This window comes from Eschrichtius robustus, chromosome X (genome assembly GCF_028021215.1).
Source record: "Eschrichtius robustus isolate mEscRob2 chromosome X, mEscRob2.pri, whole genome shotgun sequence".
In the NCBI taxonomy this organism is placed as follows: domain Eukaryota; kingdom Metazoa; phylum Chordata; class Mammalia; order Artiodactyla; family Eschrichtiidae; genus Eschrichtius; species Eschrichtius robustus.
In genome coordinates, this window is record NC_090845.1 from 18,967,763 (window position 1) to 18,979,294 (window position 11,532).

Consider the following 11,532-nt stretch of genomic DNA (forward strand, 5'->3'; position numbering starts at 1 on the left):
TTTAAAAATGGGAACAATGGGAAGCGATCCAGAGCTAAAATTGCCCCTGCTGTAAAGCACACTTGTTTGTCAGGGTGCTGGAATGCAAGTGTGTTGGGCGGTGTCCCGGGCCACACTGCTTTGCTGTCTAGACAACAGCTGTCAGCTATTCTCCTGTGTCCTGTTCTCCTGTCGGGGACACTGGTGAGAATGATGGCGAATGCGAGGCCCCCTGTGGAAAAGTCACTCTCCAGCTACTGCACACCCCTTTTGTACCCAAAGCAAAAAAGTTTACATTGGGAAAGGCACACCTTGGCTGGTGCACGGGTGATATGCCAGATATCTCCCGTGTGTCACTCTAGGTCCAGGCTGAGCAGCATGTGATGTTTACACCTTGCCCGACCCATTTATAGCTGCGTTACTCATACTTGGCGCAGCCCCACACACATCATTTAGGAAATGGAGTCCACTCAACACTGCTCTGCATTTGGTCCTTTAACCAGACACTTGGGGGCGGTGCAATGATTACTTCCTCCTACGTGGTGCTAAATCATAGAGCCATAAACACAGTGGCACTCAAACAAATATGTCACCCAGCACAGTGACCACAGCAGTAATCGAGAGAAAGGCGGTGCCTCGTGTTCCATCTGGTTCCATATGCAATGACTGACCAGGCACCCAGGGCAAACTGGTTGAAGCTTTGGAGTTAGAGGGCATTTGTGGAGTCCCCTAGAGCTCCTACCACACCTCCACGCCAAGGTCGGGGACACGGGAAGTGCACGGCGTGAAACTGCACCCGGGTAACTCCAAACCCAAGACTATTTTATCCCCACCAGCCACTCATAAAGTAAAAGAAACAAAGCTCTAAGTAAAAACTTCTAAAACTTTTTTCTTAAACTGCAAAATATTCACCCAAATTGGGTTTTGTGCATCATGAAGCCTTTGGTGGCTAAAATAAGAATGGAAATGTTTCTACCAATAACTAGTGAAAGCAGGGAAGAGCGGAAAGACACAAAAAGCAGGACATTTTTGGGGTAAAATTCTGCTCCTAAAATCCAGAGTCAACAGTGTTACGTGCTGGGTGAGGAGAATTTGAGTGACCTTAAGGAGAAGGCAAATTGCATGTCCAGGTCAAATCATTAAAAATAAGCTCAAAAGGGGTTTTTAAATCCTACTGTATTGAGAGTTTGTTGCCTTGGATATCAAGTCAGGGTCCGGCAGGTGAGACAACATTGAATTTGTTCGGGGGGATCTTGGTGGAATAAGGGGTATAATCCAAGACCAGTCACCACTGGTGGCTGCTCGTTTTGTGGTCAATTTCTCCATCTCTCAGAGCACAGACCTCCCTGTTTCTAAAGGGGCCACGGATTTTACTGGAGAAACACTGGCCCGAGACTTCCTAGCAAAGCAGAGCTCGATAACGCGCAGAGGTAGACAAAGTAATGAACAAGTCGAGTAGACTGCTGTCTTAACAAGAGGTTCCAAAGATGGCAGAACCCTTCTATGTTGTTTAGGCTTGAGCATTTGAGACCTAGGGACAATGGCGCTTACATCAGAAATACCCAGTATCCTCTTAGAACTGTCTGGCACGGTCTCTGGCAGTCAGAGGTCCTGGGACATCCAAACGGAAAAGCAATTTCTTGACATAAAGTTAACATATGAAATAAATGTAGGCCTCCCTGTCTCTCTCTAATAAGACATCCTGGAAAGCACATTGTCACAGAGATCCCCTTAGAGCTGATTGACATTTTGTTTGTTTATTTTTACAGTAACAATTATGGTAGTTAGTGGTCCATAGTCTCAGTATTCAAACTAAAAACCTGGCCGTTGGTACACCATCAGGCAGATATAAAAGCTTTATAATCCTCTAAAATAGTAAAACTGTTTTCGAAGATGAATGGAACTTGAGTTTTCTTATTGCTCCTCCTTTTATAAATTAGGAAATTAGGGAATTCCCTGGCGGTCCACTGGTTAGGGACTCCACGCTTTCACTGCCGAGGGCCCGGGTTCAACCCCTGGCCAGGGAACTAAGATCCCACAAGCTGTGCAGCACGGCCAAAAAAAAAAGAGAGAGAGAGAGAGAGAGAAATTAGGAAATTAAAATCCAGAGGGGTTGAATCCAAGGTGAAGGTCCAAGGTCGCACAGCTAGTTAATGGCTGGTCCAGGACTAAAAGCTTGTCTGGAGCTCTTAGCCCCTACAATAAATCTTTACATGTTGACGGTATTAGAGGCACCTTGCATGAACAACTGATACATAGAAATGTATCTGTAATGTAAAAATAATTTGACTTGGCATTCTTGTACTTGTTCTAATGAACATCCAATTTTAATTTCAAAAGATATTTTTGCCTTGTCAGAATTTAGTAGAGTTTTTTTAATATTTTTATAGAGTAAAATGCATAAATCTTAAGTGAACAGCTTCATGAATTTTTTTATGTATGTATATACCCATGTATGGCTCTTATTTTTACATAACTCTTAAATACTACCCGGTATGCCAGTAATATATCATCAAGGTTTTGTTTGTTTGTTTGAGAAATACTAGTTCCAAGAGACGATAAAACAAGTTTCACCTTTGAAAGAAAGGGAGGGGAGGGGAGGGGAAAAAATCTTTCCATGGTCAGATAAATTGAGGAATACGGGGTTAAGCAGAGATAAACCATTTTCTTAGTTTTAGAGCTCCTCAGAGCTTAAATATACAAATATATATTGTGTATATTGGGTGTGAGGATGATATCATGTAGCATTTCAAAATTTACTTGATTACTGAATCATTTATCCAGTTTTCTACTGTTAGTATTCTTTTTCATTTATCATTCATTATAGCACAGATAGTGTGCATACTATTCCATCAGGTGGATATATGAGAGTTGAATTAATCGTAATCCTATTGTTGGACACAGGTTCTTAATCAATTTTGCTATCATAAGTGAACAAACCTTTTCCCACACGTTTTCTTTAGGATGGTGTCCATCAAGGCCGAAGTGGGTTGGAGGACATACAAATCCGCAATGGCTGGAACTTTCTCCATTTACTAAGCCCCACACCCTCATCATCTAGACTGGCATAGTGCCTGCTGTACAGAAGACAATATCTGTTGAGGGAATGAGCAAGTGTCCATTTCATGATCATTTTCCCACTTATTTTTGTGAATATTACAAGAGAAAAATTGCTAACTCTTTTTTTATTGAGTATCCCCCTTTGAATACTAGTGAGGCATATTTTCTCATGGCTTCTCTACTAATTATACATCTACTTCTGTGAATTGTGCGTTCATTTCCTTTATTTATCTATTAAGGTGTTAATGTTTTGCTTCCCAGTTTGCGTGGGCTCTTTATACAATTGTACACTTCTTGCAAAACAGTTTTCTTGATAGAGTTCACCATTTAATGTTTGGGGTTTTTTTTTTTTCAAGTACAGAATTGATTTTTAATTAGCAAGATTTTGAGGGATGATTTTGATGGCTCTTCTTTAAAAAGCTATCTGGGCAAGCTTAAATCAATGCCCTCATTTTTTTCCCCAAATCATTCCAACCATTATTTTTAAAGTTAGTTATAGCCAAATCCTCCCTTTTGAAGCCATCATCAAAGGCCTTTAATTTTATCACCTTAAAAGTGATAAGAGGTCAAAAAAGAAGGATGTTCATGGAAAGAAAAGCATCGCCTTGGAGATGTGGGGTCTTATTTAGAAGCTGTGGTAAATCTCTCCTAAAGTTGGGGAGGGGGGTGAGTTTTTTTAAACCCCCCAGAACAGGAGCTCAAACTTGGCTACACATTAGAATCATCTGGTGAGTTATTAAAACTTCCGAGGCGCAGGCTGCCCCAGAGCAATGACATCAGCGTCTCTGGGGGTGGGCTCAGTATTTTTTAAAGCTCCCAGGCCTCTGATGTGCAGCCAAGGTTGCGAACCGCTGGCCTAGAAGCACTTCTCAGACTTTAATGTCCAGAGGAAGTACTTGGTGATCCTGTTAAACTGCAGATTCTGACTCAGGAGGCCTGGGATGGGGCCTGAGGTTGTACATTTCTAGCAACCTCTCAAGGGATGCTGTTGCTGTTGGCCCATGGACTACGCTTTGAGAATCGAGGGTCTAGAGCAGTGGTTCTCAATGAAAGGGATGGTATTTTGCCCCCCAGGGGCCATTTGGCGATATGTGGAGACATTTTTGGTTATTAAAACCAGGAGGAGGGAGTGCCACTGACATCTAGTGGGTAGGGCCAGGGATGTGCTAAACAGCCTACAGGCCCCAGGACAAACCCCACTCCAAAGAGTTATCTGGCCCAAATGTCAATAGTGCTGAGGGTAAGAAACCCCACTCTAGAGAGGGCTGGTTCTGTGAACGAAAATGATCCCAAACCTGAGCTGGAAGGCTGTCTGCTCTGGTGTGATGAGTGGTCCCTTCTGAGAAGCATTTCTGATAGAACATACGAGTGATTTTTTTCTGATCAACTTTAATGAGATTAAGAGCCCCTTGTGGGAAATTAGATTTACCTGCCTCACTAAATTAGCCTTGTGACAGAGTTTAAAGACCACTTGTACCCAGTCTAACAGTGTTATCTAACCACATTTTTTCCTATTCCAAGTTTTTGAACTGGCTTTTTGAAGCCTCTTTAAGCAGCTTTGAAATAAAGCTTTGACATGTGCTGGCAATGAATTCATCAGAGAAATTGCTTCAACACCATTTGCCTTGCCAGCCTCCAAGCTGCTTTCCAGGTGGACCCTGTCTATAAATTCAACTGTTTACTGAGTGCCTTCTGTGGAGACATTGTAGTGCAGACTCTGCTTTCAGATCCCAGCAATCCTACTTTCTAGCTGCTTCACCTTGGGTAAGTGTTCTATTAAGTACAGGGAAGTAACAGTACCAAACTCCCAGGGCTGTTGTGAGGATAACATATTAAAGTGTTCAGCAGAGTGCTTCCCACATAGTAAATGCTCGATAAATGTGAACTGTTACTATTACTCCAAGCTGAAGACCCAAAAAAGTTTATAGATCGATGTGCCTGTCCCCCTCCTCTGCCGTCCAAGCAAGACTGAGTCTTTGTTGTCTTGGCGTCAAGCTCTTTGGGGTGATGGTTGGTGGAGGTCTAAATGGGCGGAGAGCACTGAAAGTAGTGAATTGAGTTGAAATTACAGAAAAAAGAAGGGCTGGGGCAATCGGATAACCGGATTCTGGGGAAAGAATGAAGAGACATTTGGGGTAAGAAGTCTCTAGGATGAAGGACTTTCAGGCTGATAATGAATCAAGAATGTTTACGTCACTTTACAATGTTAATCATAGGTGAAAATTTGCATTCCTTTTTGACACTGCTTTCAATGATCAATTTATGTTTCTTTTGGAGGAGGCTCTGTGCTTAAATGGTCTTAAAGGTGGAAACCAGATGCCTGGTTTTATTTTGGTTACATTACATGCCAGAAAATGTATTAGGTAGGCACTGTGGATACACTAGTGGGCAAGTTATCCCCCTTCATGGAACTGAACATCTAGAAGGAAAGTCAGACAAGAAAATAAGTGATGGCAATCTATTCCTCCATGGTGATGGGTGCAGCTGTGATGGGACAAAGGCAGCTGTGGATGCTTTATCCAGTTTAAGGGGCTATGGAAAGGCTTTTCCAAAATTGTATTTAAACTGAGACCTGAATGATGGGTAGGAGTTAGCCCGCTCATGGGTAGGGGAGGAGAGAGATTGGAAAATAATATTCTGAGCATGTATAAAGGCCTAGAGTCAGCATGACGCCTCCCTGAACTGGCTTGGAGCAAGGGATGCCCTGGGTGGGCAGAAATGCCAGTTGGGAGAACCTGGTGCGTCTGAGCCAGTTAGTGCAGGCCCTGGGGGCAGTGGGGAGCCACTGAGGCCTGTTCTGCAGGGCCGTGACATGATCACTTTTGTGTTTTTACTTTTTAAAAAAACCTGTTTACTGCAGGGCTCTGGTGACGAAAAACAAGGGAGAAAAGGCTTTAAGGAGTGAAGGGCAGAGGTCACTCTGACAGCTGTGGGCTATTAATGCTCCGATTGTTCGGTGAGGTTATGTGCGTGGCAGCAACAAGCATGGTGGATGAATGGAGTTTGCAAACCTTCTTTCAAGGTGAAAGAGGGGTCAAACATTTCAGAAACTCACAGCACTTATCCAAGGGCTCTCGCCTGAGGATTGAGAAAGGCAGCCCCTCACCATCAGCAAAGGCCCAGGGACTCCCCACCGAAGGATCTCTGCTCCAGATCTCAGACTTCCAGCAGGGGCTTAGGAAAATTCCCACGGGCCTCCCACTTTACTTGGAGAACTAAATACGAGACAAATCACAAGTGACCACAGACTGCCAGGCGGGCTCTCACCTGGCAGTGCGCAGTATTTTGTGGGCTAGGAAGAATCTGAGCTTAAACAAAGCAGAAATGGACAGTTTCTCCGATCCCATGGCTTAATTTATTGAACAGGGGAAATAAGCCTTGGGAGGAAGAAGGACCCATTCCTAATGATTTAACCATTAATAAAGCCCTACTATAAATGGAACTCAGGAGAGAAGGTAGCTTGTCAGAGGGCGAAGGAGTGGGCCCCATTGGGCAAAATAGGTCAGGCAGGGAGAAAGTCGTCCTGTCTCCTGATAGTTACGTTGATCAGAGATGACAAGCCTTGTTGTTTTTTAACTGTTTGAAAAGGGATAGAGAATAAGAGGTTTCTTTCTGGTTGGTGTCCTTCTTAGAAGATGGCTGTTTCAAAGAGGATCCTGAAAAGAGAAGAACTGATAGTATTTATCACAGTTTTGAGTTTTGTGCTTAAAAACCTGTGTGTATGTGTTTTCAGAAACATAAGTTTTTACCGAAAAAAATTCTGTGCTTCTCCTAGGGAGTCTCTATGGCTGATCACTGTCTTTCATTTGGGATTAATGAAACAGCAACTCCTAAGGAGGGTGGCCTTTCCACTGATTTTTGGTGTTACTCTGCTTTTTTTCCACCCTCGGAAATCAAGAGAGAACAGGAAAACTATCACAATAGGAGAACAAAGCGAGGAGAGGGAGTAGTACACAAGCTAAGATTTGTCCCTCCAGCCCTGACTTTTTAGTTTACTTCTGGATTTGCCCTCCCTAAGAGGTTCCACTTTCTTCTCCTTCCTTTTGGAGCACCTCCTCCCTAATGACTCAAGGAAGTGAAGAAAAACGTTTCCCAAGTGCTCAGAGTTTGCACTTTGCTTATATGTTGTCTGGTTTATAAAAGCTTCTGCTGTTAAAAACATCATGGAAACTGGCTTCACATTTGGAAATAATCTTTGTAAGCTCCCCAAAGATAAACAACATTTGGTGTTTTAAATAAATACAAGAACTTGTGGATGGTGAGGATCAGTAAGGTTAAAAGAAAAGCAAATACTGAAATGTTAAGGCTGTGTGACTTTGGGCAAAACCTCACTTCTCCAGACCTCAGTTTTCTCATCTGTAAAAAAAAGAAAAGAAAAAAGAAAGAGGGGTAGGCTGCTGTTTAGGCATCCTCCCAGATGGCCCCCAGTGAGTCTTGCCACCTGGCATTCTTACCCTTGTATAGACCTGTCCAACACCAAGTAAAGCTGACTTGTGTAATCAATAGCATATTACAGAAATGACAGAGTGTGACTTCCGAGACTGGGTCATAAAAACCAATGCAGCTTCCGCCTTGCTCTCTCTTGGATCATTGGCTCTGGGGGAAGCCACCTGTCATGTTGTGAGGGCACTCAAGCAGCCTAGTGGCGCCAAGGCCTCCTGATAACAGTCATCACCAATCAGCTAGCTGAGTGTGCCAAATTAAAAGTGGATCTTCTGGTCCTAGTCAAGGGTTTAGATGACTGCAGTCCCAGCCAGTATCTTGACGGAAACCTCATGAGGGATGCCAGCCAGAGCCATGCAGCTCAGCCACTTCTGAATTCCTGACCCACAGAAACTCTGAGATAATATTATTCTTTTAAGCTGCTAGGTTTGGGGTAATTTGTTATACAGCAATATATAACTAATACGGTTGCCTTAAGCCAAGTCCAGCTCTTATATTTTATATGTCAATGAATAGGTGTTATTTCTGGGAATCATGAAAAATTGGCATTTCATTTATGTCAAAAACCAGATCCTAGCTGCACGGTAGGACTGTATTGCCTTCAGGCATTTCTAAAAAGATGAGTAGCCAGTCTCTAGGGACCTGGCATCCTGAGAACTCATGGATTCAACTTTGTGGAAGCAGGCCAACACAGCTGGCTGACCTTGAACCAAAGCTTACAGTACGATAGTTCAGCACCCAGCAATTAGTCCTTAGCACATTGTACCAAAAACGTATCCCACTTATATTATGTTTACACTCAGACACTGAACTTGTTAAAAGAAACTTCAGTGGAATGGGGACTTACCTGGGCTCTGTTCTTAATGAGTCACTCCAAAGGGTGCAACTGGGATTATTTGGAGAGAACAACACCCGTAGCAGTTTTTAGTGTGAGATGAATTGGGATAGGGGTTAAAAGTTGCTGAGTTCATGGTTAAACTCAAGTGACTCTCCAGGGTGGGGGGGTATAGAGAGGACCTCTGCATGGGCCTGGACCTTGGTTAGACTAAGTGGCATCGATGGTGCCCTGACCTGTGAGAATATGACTCTACGTATCTTGGGATAGACACACATCACGACAGTAGCAAGGCACAGCACACTCACTAGGGGGAACCAGCGTGTCTTCAGCCCCTTCTAAGCCCCTCTAAGCTATTTTTTGGACTCATGTGGCAGTCTGGATAACTTAGTATCTCTTCCCCATGTCCTGTCCCAAACAGAGGCTGTGGCTCACCACTGGATCACCCTCTGAATAAATGTACATATATGCTGCATGGCTTTCCAAGAACGTGTGGCTTTTTTCCATAGTTAGAGACTTTCATCCCAGCCACCTTGACATTCAACCGAAGAAATACTTTTCCAAACAAGAAAGATTTCAGTTTGGTTTGTCCGTGGAGGATCTGAGAAACATTCTCTAACTCAGTCCTTCTGACCTGAGTTGCACATTAGACTCACCCAGAGGTCTTGTGAAACATACCCCTCCCTCAAGGAATTATGGGTCGGGGTGGGGCGTCGGCAAGTCCAGGTGATCCTAGTGTGCAGTCAGCACTGTGGATGGTCTAACTGTACCCAGCAACTTGCTGCTGCCTGACTCCAGGACTAAGATAACTAGAATAAAAATAAGTGATTCTCACCCAAAGCCCAAGGCTGGACAACTCAGTTGTTCAGAAACTGGCTTCAGTTCTTACGCCATAATATTTGAGAAAAGCTATACAACTGCCTATCAATTAGCCAGGTAGCTGGGATCCTGGTCCTGGCTTGTATTGGACTTGAAAGATGTTCAAATTTAGAACGTCTTCTGTGTTTTATTTCCACTACCTGGACATCCATAACAGTACGCTTGAATGAAGATGATCAAACCTGGCTTTTTGGTCTCTGCATATATTTGAAACTTGGCGAGGCCTTCCTTAGAAATATTTCTATAGAGATTGGAAAAGTGACTCCTCTTCTTTCTTCCCAACCGCTGCATCCAGAGGTCTCTGTATTATTGCTTACAATTGCATGTGAATCTAAAATTATCTCAAAATAAAAAGTTTAAAAAGAAAACCAGGTTGTGGGGTACATTTGGCCCCTGGGCCCTGGTTTGCCAGCCCTTGGACTGTAGCAGTGTTAGAACTTAACAGTTACAGAAATTAATATTGTATCAGTGAGATTAAGTGACTGTTAAGTAAGTTGATGCCACTAGCATTCCTCATGCATTATTATTAGGATTGTCCCTCATAATTTACACAGTACATTTCACCCCCATGGAACTTTATCTGCCACATGGAGAATCGGCCTGGGGCAATGGTTCAGAGTCAGACAGCCTGGATTTGAATTCTGGCTGCCCCACCGTCTAGCTGTGCCACCTTGGGGAGGTCATGTAACTTTTCTGTGCCTCAGTTTTCTCACCTGTAAAATGGAGCTCTTATGTATACTAACTCATTTAAGAATTACAAGGTAAAGTGCTTGGAACAGTGCCTGACCCTTGGAAGCACTATTATAAGCACTAATGATTGTTGCTTCATTGATGCATTATGTATCTGAATTTCAGCAAGAAAATTTGACCTAGTTGCTCACTATACCTTTGGATACTAGCTGTAAAACCGTGGACCAGATAATGGGATAGTTAGGGGATTTGGAATGTCCAGACCTAAACAATCTAGACTGATGGCTCTAGGTCAGTGGTTCTAAAAGTGTGGCCCCTAAACCAGCAGCAGCAGTCCATGGGTACTTGTCAGAAATGCATATTCTCGGGCCTACCCCAGACCTACTGAATCAGAAACTGGAGGTGGGGCCCAGCAATCTAAGTCTCAGGAAGCCCTCCAGATGATGCTGATGTATGAGAAAGTTTGAGAACCACTACTCTAGGCCAATCTGAAGAGTTTCCATTGCCACAGCCCACAGGATGCTGTCCTTGGTGCTGCCTTGTCCCCACTCTCCTCAAGACCTCAGTTAAATATAGGAACGAGCTTGCTTCTCAAATTAGCAGATCAGAGATGCAAAGCCAGCCTGGAGGAATAACTACACTGTTGGATGCTGGAATGTGGACCTGAAATGATCTCAGTCGGTTGGAAGTGCCAGCCAAAATTCGCAAAGTTGTTGTGATTTTTAATAGTGCTTTATTTTTACCTAACGCAAATTTCTAACTCAAGTTTCTTGGCATTTTAACTCCTACATGTTCAGTGAGGTTGTCAGCAGCGATGGTGGGTATCCAGGCACCACATTTCTAGTTAGCACCATGGCCAGGACTGTAGGATTGCAGCAGGTTGACCCTGAGTACAGGAGCGAAGCCCTGCCCATCACCTCTTGGCATTTCATAATTTGATCACCTAGTGAGAAAGGGTGCCAGCCAGGAGAAAACACAGTCTGCAGTCAATTATGAAGGGATGGCAATGAGATGGTGGGGAGATTCGGGATCATTCTAATGCAGCTGTATTTGCCATCTGTTCTGGTCTCTGAGCATTATCAGCTGTTTTGTCTTATCTGGGCCACATGCTCTTCCCATGCACTGGGATTCCCTGCCAGCCAGGGACTCTAAGACCAGCTCGGTGGTGTAGCCTGCTCCTGGCAGTGGAAGCAGGTCTATAATTGGCCCATAATTGGATTCGATTTGGCTCAGAATGACTCCCAGGCTGTCTCTCCCCTGACAGATAACCAGCAGTAAACTTCGTATATAATTCTGCAGGGAATCTGGGATGCCATTTCTTGGCTGTTGCTGACAATGGAGAGCTTTCCAGAAGAGTTGACCTTTAGGGTGATGATTTGGGGCTATCTTAAAGTGAAGTTTTCCCCAGGCTCATTGGTTTGCCACCTGGTCTTTCTGAAATTAAGACATTTCAACCAGATTTTCAAATTCCATGATCAAATATGTGTGTGTGTGTGTGTGTGTGTGTGTGTGTGTATAAATGATACAGTATGTTTTTTTAATTAGGCAGCAAGAAAACAGTAAATAGAAATGGAAATTGAGATAGTACCTTTCCTTTGAAATATATGTATAGATCTAAGTGGGTAGCTTAACCCTAGCTCTCTTTC